Source organism: Scyliorhinus torazame, chromosome 24 (assembly GCF_047496885.1).
Source record: "Scyliorhinus torazame isolate Kashiwa2021f chromosome 24, sScyTor2.1, whole genome shotgun sequence".
In the NCBI taxonomy this organism is placed as follows: Eukaryota; Metazoa; Chordata; class Chondrichthyes; order Carcharhiniformes; family Scyliorhinidae; genus Scyliorhinus; species Scyliorhinus torazame.
Genome location: NC_092730.1, coordinates 39,738,517 through 39,761,697, shown reverse-complemented (window position 1 = coordinate 39,761,697; position 23,181 = coordinate 39,738,517). Strand labels below are relative to the sequence as shown.

General features: G+C 46.0%; 2 non-coding genes across 2 annotated transcripts; one reads left to right on the top strand and one right to left on the bottom strand.

The window, feature by feature from the left end:
• Nucleotides 1-5,361: 5,361 nt before the first annotated feature.
• trnap-agg (transfer RNA proline (anticodon AGG)) lies at nucleotides 5,362-5,452 on the bottom strand. The gene is given in 2 exon segments: nucleotides 5,362-5,397; nucleotides 5,417-5,452. It is a non-coding gene; the product is annotated as a tRNA-Pro (tRNA).
• A 9,958-nt stretch (nucleotides 5,453-15,410) lies between these two features.
• Nucleotides 15,411-15,483, top strand: trnak-cuu (transfer RNA lysine (anticodon CUU)). Its single transcript has one exon. It is a non-coding gene; the product is annotated as a tRNA-Lys (tRNA).
• Nucleotides 15,484-23,181: the final 7,698 nt, after the last annotated feature.

The following is a 23,181-nucleotide window of genomic DNA, read 5'->3' as shown; positions in this document are numbered from 1 at the left end:
CTCCATTCCACGATGCAAATAATATATTTCATATTTACCCGGTTGAGCAAATTTGTCAAATAGCAGGAAATTCATCTCGTCCTGTTGAAGCAGAATGACAGTGAGTTCAGTAAGAAATGTTTACAAACAACAGCAATTTCTTTCTGCTCAATGTACACAGTTATAGTGATCTGTATTAAACAGCAGGAGCGGGAACCGCAGTCCGCAGTCTTCACCTTAACGGTGAGTCTGAATTTCAGTTTGGGGGTTTCAGAGAGAGCGGATGTTATTGTGGAAACTGAAGTCACTTTTCCTGTGAATGGAGCCGGTTAAAGAGCCCTGGCCGGCCTGAAAGTCCCCGAGCCTCCATGAATCTTCACAGCTCACAGAGTGAAGGGCTTTTCCACTTTGAAAATGACCATGTCCGGCAGCTGGAGCTTTCCCTTGTATTTTCTGGGATCTGGGAAAGAGCGGATCATCAAAAAACAGAAATGAAACACATATAATCGCAGTATTTATTTACGTGGGCTGAACATCAGTGCGCATGGCCTAATGGATAAGGAGTCTGACTTTGGGGAATCTAGTGATGATATCAGAAGATTGCAGGTTCGAGGTCCTGTCGCGGTCGTTTTATACAGAAATCCGGTATAACTTGCTGACAATCCAGTTTTCCTTCCTCAGCTCAGTTCATTCAATTCTCTCTCATCTCAGTATTTCGTTTGCCCCCTAATTAATCCACAATATCTGTTTGATTTGGATAAAGAAATGATTATGTATCAAGCGGTTCAATACAATTCTGTGGAGGGAATTCTAATGTCCTCAGGAAGATGGTTAGAGTCATAGAGTCATAGATGTTGACAGCATGGAAACAGGCCCTTCGGCCCAGCTTGACCATGCCGCCCGGTTTCTATCACTAAGCTAGTCCCACTTGCCCGCATTTCGCCCATATCCCTTTCTACCCACCCTGCCCATGTAACTGTCCAACTGGTTTTCAAAAGATAAAATCGTGCCCGCTTCCTCCCCACTGCCACTGCCTCACGAAGCCCGTTCCAGATGCCCATCACCCTCTGTGTGAGGAAATTTCCCTTCTGGTCTCTTTTGTATCTCTCCATTCTCACCTTAAACCTATGCCCTCTCCTTCTAGACTTCTCTACCTTTGGGAAAAGATGCCGACTACCTTAGCTATGCTCTTCATTATTGTATAGACATCTGTAAGTTCACCCCCAAGACTCATACGGTCCAGGGGGGAAAGTCCCAGCCTAACTAGCCTCTCCTTATAAATCACCATCAAGTCCTGGGAACACCCTCGTAAATCTCTTCTGCACTCTTTCTAGTTTAACAATATGCTTCCTATAATAGGGTGAGCATAACTGAACACAGCATACCGTGTGTGGTCTTACCAATGCATTGTACAACTTGGTAGCACGGTAGCATTGTGGATAGCACAATTGCTTCACAGCTCCAGGGTCCCAGGTTCGATTCCAGCTTGGGTCACTGTCTGTGCGGAGTCTGCACATCCTCCCCGTGTGTGTGTGGGTTATCTCCGTGTGCTCCGGTTTCCTCCCACAGTCCAAAGATGTGCAGGTTAGGTGGATTGGCCATGGTAAATTGCCCTTAGTGTCCAAAATTGCACTTAGTGTTGGGTGGGGTTACTGGGTTAGGGAGGAGGGGTTGACCTTGGGTCGGGTGCTCTTTCCAAGTGCCGGTGCAGACTCGGTGGGCCGAATGGCCTCCTTCTGCACTGTAAATTATATGGTCTATAAACTCCAGCAAGACGTTCCAACTCCTGTATTCAATATTCTGTCCAATAAAACCGAGCATACTGAATGGCTTCTTCACCATCCTGTCCACTTGCGACTCCAGCTTCAAGGAGCTGTGAACCTGTACTCCTAAATCTCTTTGTTCTGTAACTCTCCCCAACTCCCTACCATTAACTGAGTAGGCCCTGCCCTGATTTGATCGACCCAAATGCATAACATCGCACTTATCCAAATTAAACTCTATTTGCCATTCATCGGCCCACTGGCCCAAGATGTTTAATAATGAGCTGAATCAACTGTTTTTTTGTTCAGAGGGATGTGAGATTATGTTACTGGATTGGGAATCCAGAGGCCAGAACGAATCTTTGGAACACGGAATAAATCCCACCATTCAAATTCACTGATATAATAGATTTTCAGGGGCGGGGGGCGGGGCTTGACAGAATAGATGCTGAGAAGCTGGTTCACCATGTGGGAGAGTCTTGGACCAGAAGGAATAATCTCAGAATAAGTGGCCGCCCATTTCAAACAGAAATGATGAGTAGTTTCTTCTCTCGGAGTATAGTGTATCTGGAGAAATGTTTGTATGAACCGAATAGGGGCTGTAAAGGGTGGGTCAGTTAATATGTTGATATTATGATTTTGAACATCTCGATCATATCTCCTCTCAGCCTTATCCTCTCCAAGGAGAACGTTCCCACTATCTCCAATCTAGCCTCATAAATGGAATCAATCCTGTAAACCTCTTCTGCACGCTGCCCAATACGTCCACAGCCTTCCAATATTGTGGCTCCCAGAGCTGTGCAAAATATTCCATCTGATGTCTAACTGGCGCCTTGTACAGATTCAGCATAACCTCCTTGCTCTTGTTCTCTTTTCCATTCGTTATAAAGCCCAGAATAAGATATGCTTTATTGCCTGCTCTCTCCACCCGTCCACCTTCAATGATCTATCCACATATACACCCAGCTCTGTCTGCTCCTTCACCCCATAAATAGTTAAGGGGCAGCACGGTAACATAGTGGTGAGCACTATGGCTTCACAGCGCCGTGCCTCAGGTTCGATTCCCGCTTGGATCACTGTCTGTGTTCTCCGTGGGTTTCGTCCGGGTGCTCCGGTTTCCTCCCACACTCTAAAGATGTGCAGGTTAGGTGGATTGGCCAGGCTAAATTGCCCTTAGGTTAGATGGGGTTGCTGGGATACGGGGAAATGGTGGAGGTGTGGGCTTCATGGGGGTGCTCTTTGAAGAGCCGGTGCAGATTCCATGGTCCGAATGGCCACCTTCTGCACTGTAAATTCTATGATTCTATACTTCCCGACCAAAATGCATCATCTCACACGTCTCCAGACTGAAAATCATCTTTTGTCGTTTGAAGTTCTAGACTGTCCGCGTCTCACTTTCCAAAATTTCCAAGATTGTACCATCCCCAAACTTTGAAACTGTTCCCTGTACACCATGATCTAGCACATTGTTATATATCAGGGACAGCAAATGTTCCAGTAGGAACCCATGTGGAACACTACAAACCTTCTTCCAGTCCGAAAAGTCTCTATTGACCATTATATTCTGTTTCTGATTATTCAACCACATTTATATCCATATTGCTACTGTCCCTTTTATTCCAGGAGCTACACATTTCGCTAATTCTGTGCAGTTTTGGTTTCCTTATTTAGGGAAAGATGTAAATATGTTGGAGATGGTTCAGAGAAGGTTTCCTCGATTGGTGCCAGGAATGAGCCTTTCGTCAGTGGTAGGGAAATTACTGGAGAGAATCATTCGAGACAGAATCTACTCCCATTTGGAAGCAAATGGACGTATTAGTGAGAGGCAGAATGGTTTTGTGTCTCACTCACTTGATAGAGTTTTTCGAAGAGGTCACAAAGATGATTGATGCAGGTAGGGCAGCGGATGTTGTCTATATGGACTTCAGTAAGGCTTTTGACCAGGTCCCTCATGGTAGACTGGTACAAAAGGATCAGGGGTGAGCTGGCAAGGTGGATACAGAACTGGCTAGATCATAGAAGGCAGAGAGTAGCAATGGAAGGGTGCTTTTCTAATTGGAGGGCTGGGACTAGAGGTGTTCTGCAGTGATCAGTGCTGGGACCTTTGCAGTTCGTAGTATATACAAATGATTTGGAGGAAAATGTAACTGGTCTGATTAGTAAGTTTGCAGATGACACAAAGGTTGGTGGAATTGCGGATAGCGATGAGGGTTGTCAGAGGATACAGCAGGATTTAGATCTTTTGGAGATTTGGGCGGAGAGATGGCAGATGGAGTTTAATCCGGACAAATGTGAGTTAATGCATTTTGGAAGGTCTAATGCACGTAGGGAATATACAGTGAATGGTAGAACCCTCAAGAGTATTGAAAGTCAGAGAGATCTATGTCTACAGGTCCACAGGTCACTGAAAGGGGCAACACAGGTGGAGAAGGTAGTCAAGACATACGGCATGCTTGCCTTCATTGGCCAGGGCATTGAGTACAAAATTGGCAAATCATGTTGCAGCTGTCTGGAACCTTAGTTAGGCCACACTTGGAGTATCGTGTTCAATTCTGGTCGCCACACTACCAGAAGGATGTGGAGGCTTTAGAGAGGGTGCAGAAGAGATTTACCAGGATGCTGCCTGTTATGGAGGGAATTAGCTATGAGGATCGGTTGAATAAACTCTGTTTGTTCTCACTGGAATGACGGACGTTGAGGGGCGACCTGATAGAGGTCTACAAAATTATGAGGGGCATAGACAGAGTGGATAGACAGAGGCTTTTCCCCAGGGTAGAGGGGTCAATTACTAATCAATTACATAGATTTAAGGTGCGAGGGCAAGGTTTAGAGGAGATGTACAAGGCAAGTTTTTTACAGAGAGGGTAGTGGGTGCCTGGAACTCGCTGCTGGAGAAGGTGGTGGAAGCAGCGACGATAGTGACATTTAAGCGGTATCTTGACAGATACATGAATAGGATGGGAATCGAGGGATACCCCGACCCAGGAAGTGGAAAACATTTTAGACTCGTCATTGGTCAGGCAGCATGGTCGGCACGGGCTTGACGGGCCGAAGGGCCTGTTCCTGTGCTGTACTTTTCTTTGTTCTTTGTTGTTCTTTGAGCGGGTTTGCTATTGAGGAAAGGTTACACAGACTGCACTTGTTTCCAGTGGAGATGTGAAGAGTGACAGTTGATTTGATTGAAGTGCATCAGATTTTGAATGGTCTTGACAAGGTGGACGTGGAAAGGATGTCACTGCTTGTGGGTGAGAGCAGAACTACTGGGCAGTTAAAAACAAGGATGTCGCCCTTTTCGGATGGAGATGTGGAAATTTCTCCCTCTCAGAGAGTTGTGCGACTTTGGACCTCTGCCTCAGAAAGCGGCGGAAGCGGGACATTGATTACTTTTAAGGCGGACATTCAGCAAATAAATCAAAGGTTTATCGGGGTTACATACACCCATTGCATTCAGCCAGCTACCTGGATGCACAGGCGTTCGTTTGTTTTACTAATTTGAGGATACATTCAGCGTCCAACACCATGGTGAAACGGTCTTTAAATAACGTGTTCGTTTCTTCACGTGTTCTCTGGGGCTCAAACCTGCTCCCGACTTCAATGATCGTCGTGATAAAAATAAACAGGGCTCATCCGGGATTTGAACCCAGGACCTCTCGCATTTTATCGCAAATGGAAGCCCCTAAGCGAGAATCATACCCCTAGACCAACGAGCCAAATCACAGTTAAGACTTACTCAAACCAGCTTATCATTGTCTCCCGAAGCTTATTGTATCAGCTCAATGCGCTTCTGAATTCCTGTTCAATTTCGTTTCGCTGTTAAAATAAATTCAAAAGAAACAATTTTTGTCCCTTGCTTTTCGTACTGGGATCATTGGGTAAATTGGTTAATTTTGGTTAGTTGGCCTCCACTGCGAACAGAATAAAAAACATACGGGACCAGTCTTTGCCGTTGCTGAGTAAGCACTGTGCAATGGTCACTCCGAACGATTCTGTCATGAAGCTGCTCTTCAAGTATTCTCTTTCTCAATCTGCTGAAGGCTGAGCTGACACATTGGAGGTGAGGGCGAATCCTGTCTGCTGGATCTGCCTTTTTCCAGTGGTGGCTTCCGGTCATGGAAAATGGTCCACATTTTCCACGATCTCGCCATTTTATTCTGTGTGCCATTCTATGTGAGTGTTCACAACATAATTCAGCTCTTGGTATTCACCAGGATTCACCACGAAGCGCAACACCTCCATACTCCCAGAACGCCTCGATCCACTGCAATTCACATACCTCTGCAACCGGTCCACATCAGACGACATTTCATAGAATTTACAGTGCAGAAGGAGGCCATTCGTCCCATCGAGTTTGCACCGGCTCTTTGAAAGAGCACCCTACCCAAGCCCACACATGCACCCTATCCCCATAACCCAGTAACCCCACCAAACACTAATGGCAATTTTGGACACTGAGGGCAATTGAGCATGGCCAATCCACCTAATCTGCACATCTTTGGACTGGGGGATGAAACCAGAGCACCCGGAGGAAACCCACGCAAACAAGGGGAGAATGTGCAGGCTCTGCACAGATGTTGACCCAAGCCAGGAATCGAACCTGGGACCCTGGAGCTGTGAAGCAATTGTGCTAACCACTATGCTACCGTGCTGCCCCTAACTGTTTCCCTGGCCCGACACTCATCCCTGGAGCATCTCGAAAACAAGGACTCCTACATCAGACTCCTATTTATTGACTCCAGCTCCGCCTTCAACACCATAATCCCAGCCAAGCTCATATCAAAGCTCCAAAATCGAGGACTTGGCTCCCCACTCTGCAACTGGATTCACAATTTTCTGATCAACAGACCACAATCAGTAAGAAAGAATAACAACACCTCCTCCACAATAGTCCTCAACACCGGGCCTCTGCAAGGCTGCGTACTTAGCCCCCTACTCTACACCCTGTACACACACGACTGTGTGGCAAAACTTGGTTCCAACACCATCTACAAGTTTGCTGACGATACGACCATAGTGGGCCGGATCTCGAATAACGATGAGTCCGAATACAGGAGGGAGATAGAGAACCTAGTGGAGTGGTGTCGTGACAACAATCTCTCCCTCAATGCCAGCAAAACTTAAGAGCTGGTCATTGACTTCAGGAAGGAAAGTACTGTACACACCACTGTCAGCATCAACGGGGCCGAGGTGGAGATGGTTAGCAGTTTCAAATTCCTAGGGGTGCACATCTCCAAAAATCTGTCCTGGTCGACCCACTCCGATGCTACTACCAAGAAAGCACAACAGCCCCTATACTTCCTCAGAAACTAAGGAAATTCGGCATGTCCACATTAACCCTTACCAACTTTTACAGATGCACGAAAGAAAGCATCCTATCGGGCTGCATCACAGCCTGGTATGGCAACTGCTCGGCCCAGGACCGCAAAAAACTTCAGAGAGTCGTGAACACCGCCCAGTCCATCACACAAACCTGCCTCCCATCCATTGACTCCATCTACACCTCCCGCTGCCTGGGGAAAGCAGGCAGCATAATCAAAGATCCCTCCCACCAGCTTACTCACTCTTCCAACTTCTTCCATCGAGCAGGAGATACAGAAGTCTGAGAACACGCACGAACAGACACAAAAACAGCTTCTTCCCCACTGTCACCAGACTCCTAAATAACCCTCTTATGGATTGACCTCATTAACACTACACCCTGTATGCTTCATCCGATGCCAGTGCTTTTGTAGTTACATTGTATATGTTGTGTTGCCCTATTATGTATTTTTTAAAATTCCCTTTTCTTCTCATGCACGATTTTGATCTGTTGAGATGCTCGCAGAAAAATACTTTTCACTGTACCTCGGTACACGTGACAATAAACAAATCCAATCCAATCCAATCCAGTCAGTGGTGTTGTGTGGAAAGTAGGATTCAGTCTGTGGAACTCTGTGTCCCATACACTATATGTTCAGAGTGACCATTGCACAGTCCTTGTGGAGACAAGGCCCCATCTTCACATTGAGGATTCGCTCCATTGGGTTATTTGACACTACCACCCTGCTAAATGCAATCAATTTTGAAATATAATTCATGTATATTTCAGTCTCTGACACTGTATGACAGAGTCAGATTTATTCCATATTTGTAATATTCCGGTAATTCCTAGGATTGTTGCACATCTACTGTAACACTCTGTCTTTGGGATTCAGTTAAATCGCGTTGTGAGTGTCTCTGGGACTGTATGAGAGTCTGTCATTCATTCAGTATCTTTCATTCTCTGAAATTCTGTGTGAAGGTGGAACTAAATCTGTAATGATCAATCTCTGATATTGTTATTGAGTGGAGAAAATCATTCTGTTGTTTGCCAATTTCCGTAAAACGTCTGCATATCAGAATCATGACAAAACTTTCAGTGGCGTTGCGCTTGTGTGTCCGTTGGGGGAGGGCCATATAGGCATTTGGGTGGTGAATGAATCTTTATCTGTCAGTCTCTGATGTGCGCAGTAAGAAGTCTGACAACACCAGGTTAAAGTCCAACAGGTGTGTTTCAAACACTAGCTTTCGGAGCGCTGCTCCCTCCTCAGGTGTATGAAGAGATATGTTCCGGAAACATGTATATAGACAAAGTCAAAGATGTAAGAGAATGCTTTGAATGTGAGCATTTGCAGGTAATTAAATCTTTACAGATCCGTAGATAGGGGTAACCCCAGGTTAGAGAGGTGGGAATTGTCTCAAGTCGGGACAGTTGGTAGGATTCCGCAATCCCAGGCCAGATGGTGCGGGGCGAATGTAATGCGACATGAATCCAAGGTCCCGGTTGAGGCCGTACTCATGTGTGCGGAACTTGGCTATAAGTTTCTGCTCGGCGATTCTGCGTTGTCGCGCGTCCTGAAGGCTGCCTTGGAGAACGCTTTCCCCGAGATCAGAAGCTGGATGCCCTTGACTGCTGAAGTGTTCTCCGATGTGTTCTCTGGTGTGACATGTGAATATTCGAGTCATTCTCTACCTGCAGTCTCTGCTGCTGTGTGTGGCTCAGGTCTCCCCAGACCAACGAGCCAGCCGCTGATTTGATCTCACTTAAAACAACTTTTAATTGCGTCCCAAAGCCCATCAGTTTCCCCACAATTATAAATCAGAAATGTGAATGAACAATGTGACATTTATCTCTCTGTTCTGGTGATGATCAGAAGCAGTGATGTCAGATTTCACCACTCGACAAGTCGGCCTGTGGTTGCGCGTCGGCAATATCGTGTTTATGTCATTCTGCCAGTCAGTGGGTTCAGTTGGCATTTTAGGAGAAATTCGAAGCCATCATGACTTCCCCAGTGGTCTCATGGTTAAGGTGTGAGTGATGTTAATCATGATGTGATCAAATGAGTGTCTGTTTCAGTCTTTCCGCGGGGAGTTTTCATGCTGAGGAGAAACATGTTGGACATGGTCTGGGAATGTTTCACTCCGGTCCATTCCCAACATTTCCTGCCCTGATGGGATGGGCTTTTCCTTCCAAACTGCACCCGCTGCAAACAGATTCCCCAAATTACCGAACAAAACAAAAACACGCGCAACTGATCTTTTAAGAAATTATGACATTTTCTCTGAAAACAATATACCAACACCTCTTGAAGATTTGATTTGCTGTAACAATTCACTCTGAACTGTCTCAATGTCAGCCGTCATTCCTTCCCAGCTCACACACAGGCGCTGACTGGTTAAAAGTCTGCTTCACTTTTCCAGGTCCGGCTCAATAAAATCAATCACAGGCCCATGATCTGCTTTCCTCCCGTTCTCAGACACATCCACTTTGTACAAGGGCGCACTAACTGGTTTTCAGAGTAAGAGTCAGACTGCAGTCACCTCGTTCTCTCTCGATCCCTTTATCTCAGAGCCACCTCACAACCAGGAATGGAACTTCTCACTGAGCCAAGAATGGAATAGTTTGTCGATTCTTCCACTGATTCAGGACCGTCCATCACCAGGACGTGTTTGTCCAAAAGAGTTGGGGTGAGATGGGGCTGAGTTTCACTGTGTATCCAATCAGTCCCCGGAGAAGCACAAAAACAGTGAGTGAGGGAGAGAGAAAGAAACAACGAAACAGATAGAGAGGTAAAATATGTTCTATTTCTGCCACGATCTTTTTACAGAGATATACATGCAGCTGAATGAAATCAAACCACGTTTCCATCTTTATATTTCGTTCAGTTTCCCCCAAAAAATGTTAAATATCGGACTGAACTCGATGAAAGTTCCAACTGTTTATTTGCAGCCAATCAGAATTCCGATTCATTCCGGAGTCAGCGGCTTGTCCGCCGAGTTGAACAAACATTTCGAATCACAGTCGCTGCGAACAAAACTCGAACCTGCGCGGGAAACGCCCATTGGATTTCAATCCCAACGCCTTAACCACTTGGCCATCGCAGCTGTGTCTGGTATGCCATTCGTTAGTAATTTGGTCGATAGAATACATTCTAAAACCAGCCTGGAATAACTCCAGGAAGTTATTGCATTCAAACGATCAACGGGGCCCCGGGGTTTATGTGAGGAGGGGTTGAATCTTCGTGGGAAATGACCTTTGGATTTGGAGAGAATCCTTGAGAGACTCGAAAACCTCAGCTCCCTAAACGCACAATTCCACTGATTAAATAGTTTGTGGAACAACATCAGTTACATTGGAAATATATTAGAAATTCAAATGCAGCAGCACTACACTTCCGAGTCTGGAAGAAAATTAAAATGATGAATCAAGAAATTACAGAGGGAGACCTGTGCAGACCGAAAGGTCACGTGATGACGCAACTAACATGATCACGTGTCGGGATTCCGGCAGTTCCCCGGATCGCGGTCAGAGCACAAGCCAGGAGCCGCTGCTCAACTATTAAATCAGTTATTTTTATTCCAACTCCTTGGTCGCCAGTCATTGAGAGACCAGCATTTCTACATGGTGTCAGCAGTGGGCAGTTTGGCAGAAGGTCTCCACCGCATCAACATCCTTGGATCATAGAATCGTAGAATATCCAGCGCAGAAGGAGGCCATTCGGCCCAACGTGGACTGCTTAACCACTTCCTTACCTTGCAGGTCAGCTGTTCGGGAGAGAGAGAGAGCCGGGACCTTGGAAACAGCGCGGGAGTTTGAAAAAGCGCGGGAGCTGCGAGTCGGAGCGGAGAGTTTAAAAGGTCGCGGCGTGGGTGAGGTAAGTACTGCTTAACAACTTCCAGACCTTGCAGGTCAGCTGTTAGTTTCGGGAGATCAGTTTCGGGAGCAGGCCTATTGGCCGACTGTATATCAGGAAGGATACAAAGGGTGTGGCTGAAGTGCCTTTCGAAACAGAGTCCTGGAGGCAAACAGAGTGTATCTGAGTTTGGGTAAGACTGAGTTCGGGTAAGAGGTGAGTGAGGGCTGTGTTTTATTTTTGGAGTTTGATGTTTGGGGTTGAGTTCCCCCCCCCCAAAAAATCCAATTAATTAAGTAAATTAATTAACTAGTTAAGGGAATTTGGTGCTCATCTAAAGGAGGTGCAGAGAAGCAGACCTGTGAGGGAGCCTCGGGAGCAATTACATCACAGCCAGCAGGTAAGTGATTGGCTTGTAGCTGGTAAGTGATTTCTCTCTCTTTGACTTTCTCTTAGCTGTGTAGTGTAGTTCAAATTTAACTTCAGGTTGAGGTCATGGCAGGAGAGCTCAGACCCGTGTCATGCTCCTCTTGTGAGATGTGGCAAGTCAGGGACCCTTCTGGTGTCCCTGACTCCTTCATCTGCAAGAAGTGTGTCCAACTGCAGCTCCTGTTAGACCGCTTGACGGCTCTGGAGCTGCGGATGGACTCACTTTGGAGCAACCGCGATGCTGAGGAAGTTGTGGATAGCACATTCAGTGAGTTGGTCACACCGCAGATTAAAATTACTGAGGCAAATAGGGAATGGGTGACCAACAGACAGAGGAAGAGTAGGAAGGCAGTGCAGGGATCCCCTGCGGTCATCTCCCTCCAAAACAGATTTACCGTTTTGGGGAAGGTGGCAGCAACCAGGTTCATGGCACCGTGGCTGGCTCTGCTGCACAGAAGGGCGGTAAAAAGAGTGGCAGAGCTATAGTGATAGGGGATTCAATTGTAAGGGGAATAGACAGGCGTTTCTGTGGACGTAAACGAGAATCCAGGTTGGTGTGTTGCCTCCCTGGTGCAAGGGTCAAGGATGTCTCGGAGCGGCTGCAGGGCATTCTGGAGGGGGAGGGTGAACAGCCAGCTGTTGTGGTGTATATAGGCACCAACGATATAGGTACAAAACGGGATGAGGTCCTACAAGCTGAATTTAGGGAGTTAGGAGTTAAACTAAAAAGTAGGACCTCAAAGGTAGTAATCTCAGGATTGCTACCAGTGCCACATGATAGTCAGAGTAGGAATGACAGGATAGCTAGGATGAATACGTGGCTTGAGAGATGGGGCAAGAGGGAGGGTTTCAAATTCCTGGGACATTGGGACCGGTTCTGGGGGAGGTGGGACCTGTACAAATCGGACGGTCTGCATCTGGGTGGGACTGGAACCAATGTTCTCGGGGGTGTGTTTGCTAGTGCAGTTGGGGAGGGTTTAAACTAATGTGGCAGGGGGATGGGAACCGATGTAGGAAGTCAGTGGGGACAGAAACAAAAGGCAGGAAGGGAGAGTGTGTAAAGCATGACCAGAGAAAGCAGGGCAGAGAGCAAGGAAGGTTTACATTAAACTGCATTTATTTCAATGCAACGGGCCTGACGGGCAAAGCAGATGAACTCAGGGCATGGATGGGCACATGGGACTGGGATATTATAGCTATGACTGAAACATGGCTAAGGGAGGGGCAGGACTGGCAGCTCAATGTTCCGGGGTACAGATGCTATAGCAAGGATAGAACAGGAGGTAAGAGAGGAGGGGGAGTGGCGTTTTTGATTAGGGAGAACATCACGGCAGTACTTAGAGGGGATATATCCGAGGGTTCGCCCACTGAGTCTATATGGGTGGAACTGAAAAATAAGAAGGGAGAGATCACCTTGGTAGGACTGTACTACAGGCCCCCAAATAGTCAGCGGGAAATTGAGGAGCAAATATGTAAGGAGATTACAGATATCTGCAAGAATAATAGGGTGGTAGTAGTAGGGGACTTTAACTTTCCCAACATTGACTGGGACAGCCATAGCATTAGGGGCTTGGATGGAGGGAAATTTGTTGAGTGTATTCAGGAGGAATTTCTCATTCAGTATGTGGATGGACCGACTAGAGAGGGGGCAAAACTTGACCTCGTCTTGGGAAATAAGGAAGGGCAAGTGACAGAAGTGCTAGTGAGGGATCACTTTGGGACAAGTGACCATAACTCCATTAGTTTTAAGATAGCTATGGAGAATGATAGGTCTGGCCCAAGAGTTAAAATTCTTAATTGGGGCAAGGCCAATTTTGATGGTATCAGACAGGAACTTGCAGAGGTAGATTGGGGGAGACTGTTGGCAGGCAAAGGGACGGCTGGTAAATGGGAGGCTTTTAAAAATGTGTTAACCAGGGTGCAGGGTAAGCACATTCCCTTTAGAGTGAAGTGCAACGCTGGTAGAAGTAGGGAACCCTGGATGACTCGAGATATTGAGTCTCTGGTCAAAAAGAAGAAGGAGGCATATGACGTACATAAGCAACTGGGATCAAGTAGATCCCTTGAAGAGTATAGAGATTGTCGAAATAGAGTTAAGAGGGAAATCAGGAGGGCAAAAAGGGGACATGAAATTGCTTTGGCAAATAATGCAAGGGAGAATCCAAAGAGATTCTACAGATACATAAAGGGGAAAAGAGTAACTAGGGACAGACTAGGGCCTCTTAAGGATCAACAAGGACATCTTAAGGATCAACAAGGACATCTATGTGCAGAGCCACAAGAGTTGGGTGAGATCTTGAATGAATATTTCTCATCGGTATTCACGGTGGAGAAAGGCATGGATGTTAGGAAACTAAGGGAAATAAATAGTGATGTCTTGAGAAGTGTGCATATTACAGAGGAGGAGGTGCTGGAAGTCTTAAAGCACATCAAGGTAGATAAATCCCCGGGACCTGATGAAATGTATCCCAGGATGTTGTGGGAGGCTAGGGAGGAAATTGCGGGTCCCCTAACAGAGATATTTGAATCATCGGCAGCCACAGGTGAGGTGCCTGAAGAATGGAGAGTGGCGAATGTTGTGCCCTTGTTTAAGAAGGGCAGCAGGGAAAAGCCTGGGAACTACAGACCGGTGAGCCTAACGTCTGTAGTAGGTAAGTTGCTAGAAGGTATTCTGAGAGACAGGATCTACACGCATTTAGAGAGGCAAGGACTGATTCGGGGCAGTCAGCATGGCTTTGTGCGTGGAAAATCATGTCTCACAAATTTGATTGAGTTTTTTGAGGGGGTGACCAAGAAGGTAGATGAGGGCAGTGCAGTAGACGTTGTCTACATGGACTTTAGCAAAGCCTTTGACAAGGTACCGCATGGTAGGTTGTTGCAGAAGGTTAAAGCTCACGGGATCCAGGGTAAGGTTGCCAATTGGATTCAAAATTGGCTGGACGACAGAAGGCAGAGAGTGGTTGTAGAGGGTTGTTTTTCAAACTGGAGGCCTGTGACCAGTGGTGTGCCTCAGGGATCGGTGCTGGGTCCACTGTTATTTGTGATTTATATTAATGATTTGGATGAGAATTTAGGAGGCATGGTTAGCAAGTTTGCAGATGACACCAAGATTGGTGGCACAGTGGATAGTGAAGAAGGTTATCTAGGATTGCAACGGGATCTTGATCAATTAGGCCAGTGGGCCGACGAATGGCAGATGGAGTTTAATTTAGATAAATGTGAGGTGATGCATTTTGGCAGATCGAATCAGGCCAGGACCTACTCAGTTATTGGTATGGCGTTGGGGAGAGTTATAGAAGAAAGAGATCTAGGAGTACAGGTTCATAGCTCCTTGAAGGTGGAGTCGCAGGTGGACAGGGTGGTGAAGAAGGCATTCGGCATGCTTGGTTTCATTGGTCAGATCATTGAATACAGGAGTTGGGACGTCTTGTTGAAGTTGTACAAGACATTGGTACGGCCACACTTGGAATACTGTGTGCAGTTCTGGTCACCCTATTATAGAAAGGATATTATTAAACTGGAAAGAGTGCAGAAAAGATTTACTAGGATGTTGCCGGGACTTGATGGCTTGAGTTATAAGGAGAGGCTGGATAGACTGGGACTTTTTTCCCTGGAGCGTAGGAGGCTTAGGGGTGATCTTATAGAGGTCTATAAAATAATGAGGGGCATAGATAAGGTAGATAGTCAACATCTTTTCCCAAAGGTAGGGGTGTCTAAAACTAGAGGGCATAGGTTTAAGGTGAGAGGGGAGAGATTCAGAAGGGCCCAGAGGGGCAATTTCTTCACTCAAGAGGGTAGTGAATGTCTGGAATGGGCTGCCAGAGGTAGTAGTAGAGGCGGGTACAATTGTGTCTTTTAAAAAACATTTAGATAGTTACATGGGTAAGATGGGTATAGAGGGTTATGGGCCAAGTGCGGGCAACTGGGACTAGCTTAATGGTAAAAACTGGGCGGCATGGACTGGTTGGGCCGAAGGGCCTGTTTCCATGCTGTAAACTTCTATGATTCTGTGTTAGCACTGCCCCTCCGAATGAGCACCGCAGCTACTCTCTACAGGAAGAGGTTTAATAGCTAGTTTAATGCAGCACCAGCCCGGCTAGCTCAGTCGGCAGAGCATGAGACTCTTAATCCCAGGGTCGTGGGTTCGAGCCCCACATTGGGCGGTCTATATTATGATCTGAAAATATTGATGCTGAACGAACTGTTTTGACAACAGGAACACCAGGTTCTGTCGCTGGACTGGGAATAGAGAGGTCTGAACTAACCCTTGGTGGCAAGACTTAATAAATCTGGAATTTAAATTTCGTCTCAGTAATGGCGCAGAAAGGTTCTGCTTCAGAGGGGCCATATTTCCACAACCGGAAACACATTTGCACAATAGGGAATGATTTGACACAATTTGCTGCATCTTTATCTTATGCAGCAACCATTTGTGTGGCACCTTGTCAAAGGCTTTCTGGAAACCCAGATAGACCACATCCATTGGCTCCCCGTTATCTACCGCACTGGTACTGTCGTCAAAAAATTCCACTAAATTAGTTAGGCACGACCTGCCCTTTATGAACCCATGCTGCGTCTGCCCAATGGGACAATTTCCATCCAGATGCCTCGCTATTTCTTCCTTCACGATAGATTCCAGCATCTCCCTACTACCAAAATTAAGCTCACAGGCCTATAATTACCCGCTTTCTGCCTACCTCCTTTTTTAATCAGTGGTGTCACGTTTGCTAATTTCCAATCCGCCGGGACCACCCCAGAGTCTAGTGAATTTTGGTAAATTATCACTAGTGCATTTGCAATTTCCCTAGCCATCACTTTTAGCACTCTGGGATGCATTCCATCAGGGCCAGGAGATTTGTCTACCTTTAGCCCCATTAGCTTGCCCATCACTACCTCCTTATTGATAACAATCCTCTCAAGGTCCTCACCTGTCATAGCCTCATTTCCATCAGTCACTGGCATGTTATTTGTGTCTTCCACTGTGAAGACCGACCCAAAAAACCTGTTCAGTACCTCAGCCATTTCCTGATCTCCCATTATTAAATCTCCCTTCTCATCCTCTAAAGGACCAATATTTACCTCAGCCACTCTATAAAAAAAAATATATGTTTGTAGAAAATTTTACTTTCTGTTTATATATTCTGAGCAAGTTTACTCTCATAATCTATCTTACTCTTCTTTATAGCTTTTTTAGTAGCTTTCTGTTGCCCCCTAAAGATTTCCCAGTCCTCTAGTCTCCCACTAATCTTTGCTACTTTGTATGCTTTTTCCTTCAATTTGATACTCTCCCTTATTTCTTTAGATATCCACGGTCGATTTTCCCTCTTTGTACCGTCCTTCCTTTTTGTTGGTATATACCTTTGCTGAGCACTGTGAAAAATAGCTCGGAAGGTTCTCCACTGTTCCTCAACTGTTTCACCATAAAGTCTTGGCTCCCAGTCTACCTTAGCTAGTTCTTTTCTCATCCCACTGTAAACTCCTTTCTATAAGCACAAAACACTAGTGTTTGATTTTACTTTCTCAGTCTCCATCTGTATTTTACATTCCACCATATTGTGATTGCTCCTTCCGAGAGGATCGCTAACTATGAGATCCTGAATCAATCCTGTCTCATTACATAGGACCAGATCTACGACCGCTTGTTCCCTCGTAGGTTCCATTACATACTGTTCTAGGAAACTGTCGTGGATACATTCTTTCAACTCCTCCTCAAGGCTGCCTTGACCAACCTGGTTAAACCAATCGACATGTAGATTAAAATCCCCCATGTTAACTGCTGTACAATTTCTACATGCACCAGTTATTTCTTTGTTTATTGCCTGCCCCACCATAATGTTACTATTTGTTCGCCTATAGATGACTCCTATCAGTGACTTTTTTGCCTTACTATCCTGATTTCCACCCAAATGGATTCAACCTTGTCCTCCATAGCACCGATGTCATCCCTTACTATTGCCCGGATGTCATCCTTAAATAACAGAGCTACACCACCTCACTTACCATCCACTCTGCCCTTCCGAATAGTTTGATATACTCGGATATTTAACTCCCAGTCGTGACCATCCTTTAACCATGTTTCAGTAATGGCCACTAAATCATAGTCATTCACGATGATTTGCACCATCAACTCATTTACCTTATTCCGAATACTACGAGCATTCAGGTAAAGTACACTTATGTTGGCTTTTTTACCTCTGTTCTGAATCTTAACACCTCGATCAGTAGCCTCTCCTAAGTTATATTTCCTCTTAACCTTTCTCCTGATTTTCCTTGTGGTTGAACCCATAAAGTCATGTAACAACCTGAGGCGTCGCTTACCATTAATGTTTTTACTTCCCGTTTTATTCCTTTTAGTATTCCTGGTCCTATTCATGGAGCTCCCCTCAGTCACTGTACCTTGTACTGTCGCTCTTTTTGATTTTTGACTATGGCTTCTCTGCCTTACACTTTCCCCCTTACTGCCTTTTGTTTCTGTCCCTGTTTTACTCTGACTAGCTCGTGGCACTGGTAACAATCCTGAGATTACTACCTTTTGAGGTCGTACTTTTTAGTTTAACTCCTAAATCCCTGAATTCAGCTTGTAGGACCTCATCCCGTTTTTTTAACCCATATCATTGGTGCCTATGTGAACCACGACAGCTGGCTTTTCACCCCGCCCCCCCCCCCCCCCCAGAATGTCCTGCAGCCACTCCGAGACATCCTTGACCCTTGCACCAGAGAGGCAACATACCATCCTGGAGCCTCGATTGTGTCCGCAGAACCGCCTGTCTATTCCCCTTACGATTGAGTCTCCTGTCACTACAGCCCTGCCATTCTTCTTCCTGCCCGGCTGCGCAGCTGAGTCAGCCACGGTGCCATGAACCTGGCTGCTGCTGCCTTCCCTGGTGAGCCATCTCCCTCAACAGTATCCAAAGCGGTATATCTGTTTTGCAGGGAGATGACCGCAGGGGACACCTGCACTGCCTTCCTACTCTTGCTCTGTCTTTTGGTCACCCATTTTCTATCTCCTTCAGTACCTTTCACCTGCGGTGTGACCAACTCGCTAAACATTGTTTTAACAAGGATTTTAGAGACAAATAGCAGAACATTGCACAATGTCAGGGTATAAGACGTAGGAGCATAAGTAAGCCATTCAGCCCATCGAATATGCTCCGTATTGCAATGAGATCATGCTTTATCTGATATATGACGTGTTATGACCTCATACGGTGGCACGTTATCACAGTGGCTACCTCACAGCGCCAGCGATCCGGTTCAATTCCAGCCTTTGGTCACTGACTGTGTGGAGTTTGCACTTTCTCTCCATGTCTGTGTGGGTTTCCTCCGGGTGCTGCGATTTCCTCGCACAGTCCAAATGTGTGCGGGTTAGGTGGAGTGCCCATGCTAAATTGTTCCTTGGTGTTCAGAAAGTTGGGTGGTGTTGCAGGGATGTGGTGGGGACACAGAGGCTCTTTCCGAATATCGTTGCAGAGTCGATTGGCAGAATGGCCTCCTTTTACATTTTAATGATTTCGTGATAACCCGGCTTTTTATCTCTAGATTTCATGATGAACCTTTAAAACCAACGTTCCAGCCAAGCCTCAGGTAGCAGTAACTCCTCAATGGTCGTTAATTTCCACGCTGTCAATCATTTGGTCAGTCTGAGGAAGTCACATCCTGGAAATGTCATACATTGATCCAGTTCTAAAGTAAATTAAGTCGCTCTAGTTCCTGATGACCATAGGCTGCTTTCCCCTTTGAGGGTGAGATCTGGCTGGTGCTGATTTAACCTGAGGATCATAAGACCATAAGACATAGGAATGGAAGTAAGGCCATTCGGCCCATCGAGTCCACTCCACCATTCAATCATGGCTGATTTCAAATCCATTTACCCGCTCTATTCCTCGAGAAATCAAGAATTTATCAACTTCTGTCTTAAAGACACTCAACGTCCCGACCTCCACCGTCCTCTGTGGCAATGAATTCCACAGACCCACCACTCTCTGGCTGAAGAAATGTCTCCTCATCTCTGTTCTAAAGTGACTCCCTTTTATTCTAAGGCTGTGCCCCCGGGTCCTAGTCTCCTCTGCGAATGGAAACAAATTCCCTACGTCCACCCTATCTAAGCCATTCATTATCTCCATACCTCAGGCGAGGGGCAAGGTTGTGAAGGCTGGGTTTTCATGATTCAGTTCTATTATAACCGTGTGATCAGAATCTAATTAACCTGGTGTTGTCTCTGTTAATATTGTCTCACAGTGAGGCAAACGTCGCCGATTGAATAGACGAGTGATCGTTCTTCAGTCTTGTCATGGACGGACCCGCTGAATATTGAGGCACTTTCTGAAAAGTTTACCTTTCTACCAGGAATAGTCTCATCCCAACACAAGAATTTATCTTTAATCTGCTCCAAGTATACTTTCACGACTCGCTGAAAGAATATAATCCCTATTTCCTGTGGAATTAAGCCAGGCAGGAGTAGAAACCTGTAACTCCATGATCAGACTATGTCCATCGTGAAGTGTGTGTTCCGATGATCGACGGATTCCTCTGCGATGCCGGGAGGTTTTGTTTTTGCTGTCAAATGATGGTTGATTCCAGTCTTTCAGCGGGGGCCTTTCACACTGTATGGAAATATCTTGGACATGATATTGAAGTGTTTTCCATCAGTCCATTCACAAAAGTCCCTGAATATGCTGGGAATTCGTTTTATTGACAAAATCTGCATTTCCATCATTGAACACCGGGCTGAAATGAAATGAAAATCGGTGATTGTCACAAGGAGGCTTCAAATGAAGTTACTGTGGAAAGCCCCTAGTCGCCACAGTCCGACGCCTGTTCGGGAGGCTGGTACGGGAATTGGACCGTGGTGCTGGCCTGCCTTGGTCTGCTTTCCAAGCCAGTGATTTAGCCCTGTGCTAAATCAACCTCGGAAGACAAAGTGGCGCATATTTTCCATCAATTCATGGATGCAACACGAATTAAGACTTTTTGACGCATGGGTTTGTGTGTTGAGGTGGCCGAGTGGTTAAGGCGTTGGACTGCTAATCCATTGTGCTCTCTGTGCGTTCGGATCCCATCGTCGTCGATTTTTCATCCGCTGGTTGCTCGGAAGTGGGACTCATTTTTCCAAGATGGGTCTGCAATAACTGATGTGACAATCCAGTCCAAGTTGTCGGGCCAGATTGCAGCGACTTGTGTTGGAAAAGCGAGCATTCAAAATTCAGTCTTGTTCTGATTGAGATGAATTGATTGGGTAGTGAGAGAGGAACCACTTTGATTTAATTTATTGTCCCATGAAAAGTATTTTTCTGCTACCAAGGGAACATACACATTACATAGATAGTAGACAGAAAAAGAATAATCGACAGAGTACATTGACAAATGGTACATGGACAAACAGTGATTGGTTACAGTGCGGAACAAGGGGCCAAACAAAGGAAACCCATGAGCAAGAGCAGCATAGGGCGCCGTGAATCGTGTTCTTACAGGGAACAGATCAGTCCGAGGGAGAGTTGTTGAGGAGTCTAGTAGCTGTGGGGAAGAAGCTGTTCCTATGTCTGGATGTGCGGGTCTTCAGACTTCTGTACCTTCTGCCTGATGGAATAATCAGTAAAAAGGTAAAACCTGGGTGGGAGGGTCACTGATAATGTTGTCTGCTGTCCTGCGGCAGCGGGAGTTGTAGACAGAATCACTGTGCGGGTGGCAAGCTTGTGTGATACGTTGGGCTGATGTCACCACACTGCAGTTTCTTGCGACCTTGGGCCGAGCAGTTGCGATCCCAAGCTGTGATGCAGCCCGATAGGATGCTCTCTGTGGTACATCTGTAGACGTTTGTGAGAGTCGATGCAGACATGACGAATTTCCTCTCCTTCCGTAGGAGGTAGAGACGATGTTGGGTTTCTAGACTGTTGCATCAACATGAGTGGACCAGGACAGACTGTTGGTGAGGGTGACACCCGGAAATGTAATGCTATCCACCATCCCCACTTCGCAGCCATTGATGTAGAGGGGTGTGTGTGTTGTGCAACGCTTCCTGGCGTCGATTATCAGTTCCTCGATCTTTTCGACATTTCGAGACAGGCTGTTTTAGGTACACGATGCAACCAAGTGATTTATCTACCTTCTGTGTCTGATTCGTCATTGTTTGCGATACGACCTACCACAGTGGTATCATCCACAAACTTATAGATTGAGTTGGAGCTAAATCCTGCCACACAGGATATGCCTCCATATTCAGCGGGTCCGTCCATGACAAGACTGAAGAACGATCACTCGTCTATCCAATCAGTGAGGTTTGCCTCACTGTGAGACAAGATTAGCAGAGAGAAAACCAGATGAATTAGATTCAGATCACCCGGTTATACTAGAACTGAATCATGAAAATCCCGCCTTCTCTCAATTCCCGTTCCAGCCTCCCCGAACAGACGCCGGAATGTGGTGGCTCGGGCTTTTCACAGTAACTTCATTGAAGCCAACTTGTGACAATAACAGATTATTATTATTATTATTTTTATTGCTCCTCGCCTGAGGTATGACTGACCAAATGATTGACAGCCGGGAAATTAACGACCATTGAGGAGTTACTGGTACCTGAGGCTTGGTTGGAATGTTGGTTTTAAAGGTTCATCATGAAATCTAGAGATAAAAACCCGGGAAAGTGGACATGAGGATTATCATGAAATCATTAAAATGTAAAAGGAGGCAATTCTGCCAATCGACTCTGCAACGATATTCTGAAAGAGTTTCTGTGTCCCCACCACATCCCTGTAACACCACCCAACTTTCTGAACACCAAGGAGCAATTTAGCATGGACAGTCCACCTAACCCGCACATATTTGGACTGTGCGAGGAAATCGCAGCACCCGGAAGAAACCCACACAGACACGGAGAGAAAGTGCAAACTCCACACAGTCAGTGACCAAAGGCTGGAATTGAACCCGGATCGCGGGCGCTGCGAGGTAGCCACTGTGACAACGTGCCACAGTATGAGGTCATAACACAGCATATATCAGATCAATCATAATCTCATTAAAATACGGAGCATATACGATGGGCTGAATGGCCTACTTCTGCTCCTACGTCTTATACCCTGATAATGTGTAAATGTGTTCCGGTTCTTGTGTAAAACCCTTGTTAAACCAACACAGACACCGCATGTCGTCTGCATCTGATTATCTGGCGCAGAGAAGGTGATTGTGGAATCCATGTCGTACCCATCAAACTCTGCTACTCACCTGACTGAGATTTGTTCTGTATCTGTAAATCACAGGTAGTGTTCGCGAGTGGAGGGAACACTCTGCAACTCAGTCTCAACAGTTTGTGAGAGCAGGATTCCTTCATTATGATTCAATGTCTGGTGCTGTATGTGAGGGTGGGATTCAGTCTCTATTAGACATTGGTACTGAACGTCAGTGCGGAAATCTGTGTGTATCTATCAATCACAATTACTGTTTGGGAAAAGTGAGATTAATACGTAACATCAGCACGGCCGTGACAGACAGAGAAAGACACACAGAAAAGCAGGAAGAGACTATCAGGGCACACACAATGTGCCGAGGTGCAGAGGGCCCTGTTTGTAAATGTATACCCTGCTGTGTAACTGAGCTCTCTGATATGCAACTGCTGGAACCGTGAGTCTGCCGGTGACAGATCTTCAGTGTGGTTCAGTCAAATCAATCCCTGTTGTGGAAATGTGATCCGTCTGAAGCAGAACCTTTCTGCGCCATTCATGAGACGAAATTTCAATTCCAGATTTATTAAATCTTATCACCAAGGGTTAGTTCAGACCTCTGGATTCCCAGTCCAGCGACATCACCTTGTGTTCCTGTTAGGAAGACAGTTCATTCAGCATCAATATTTTCAGATAATAATATAGACG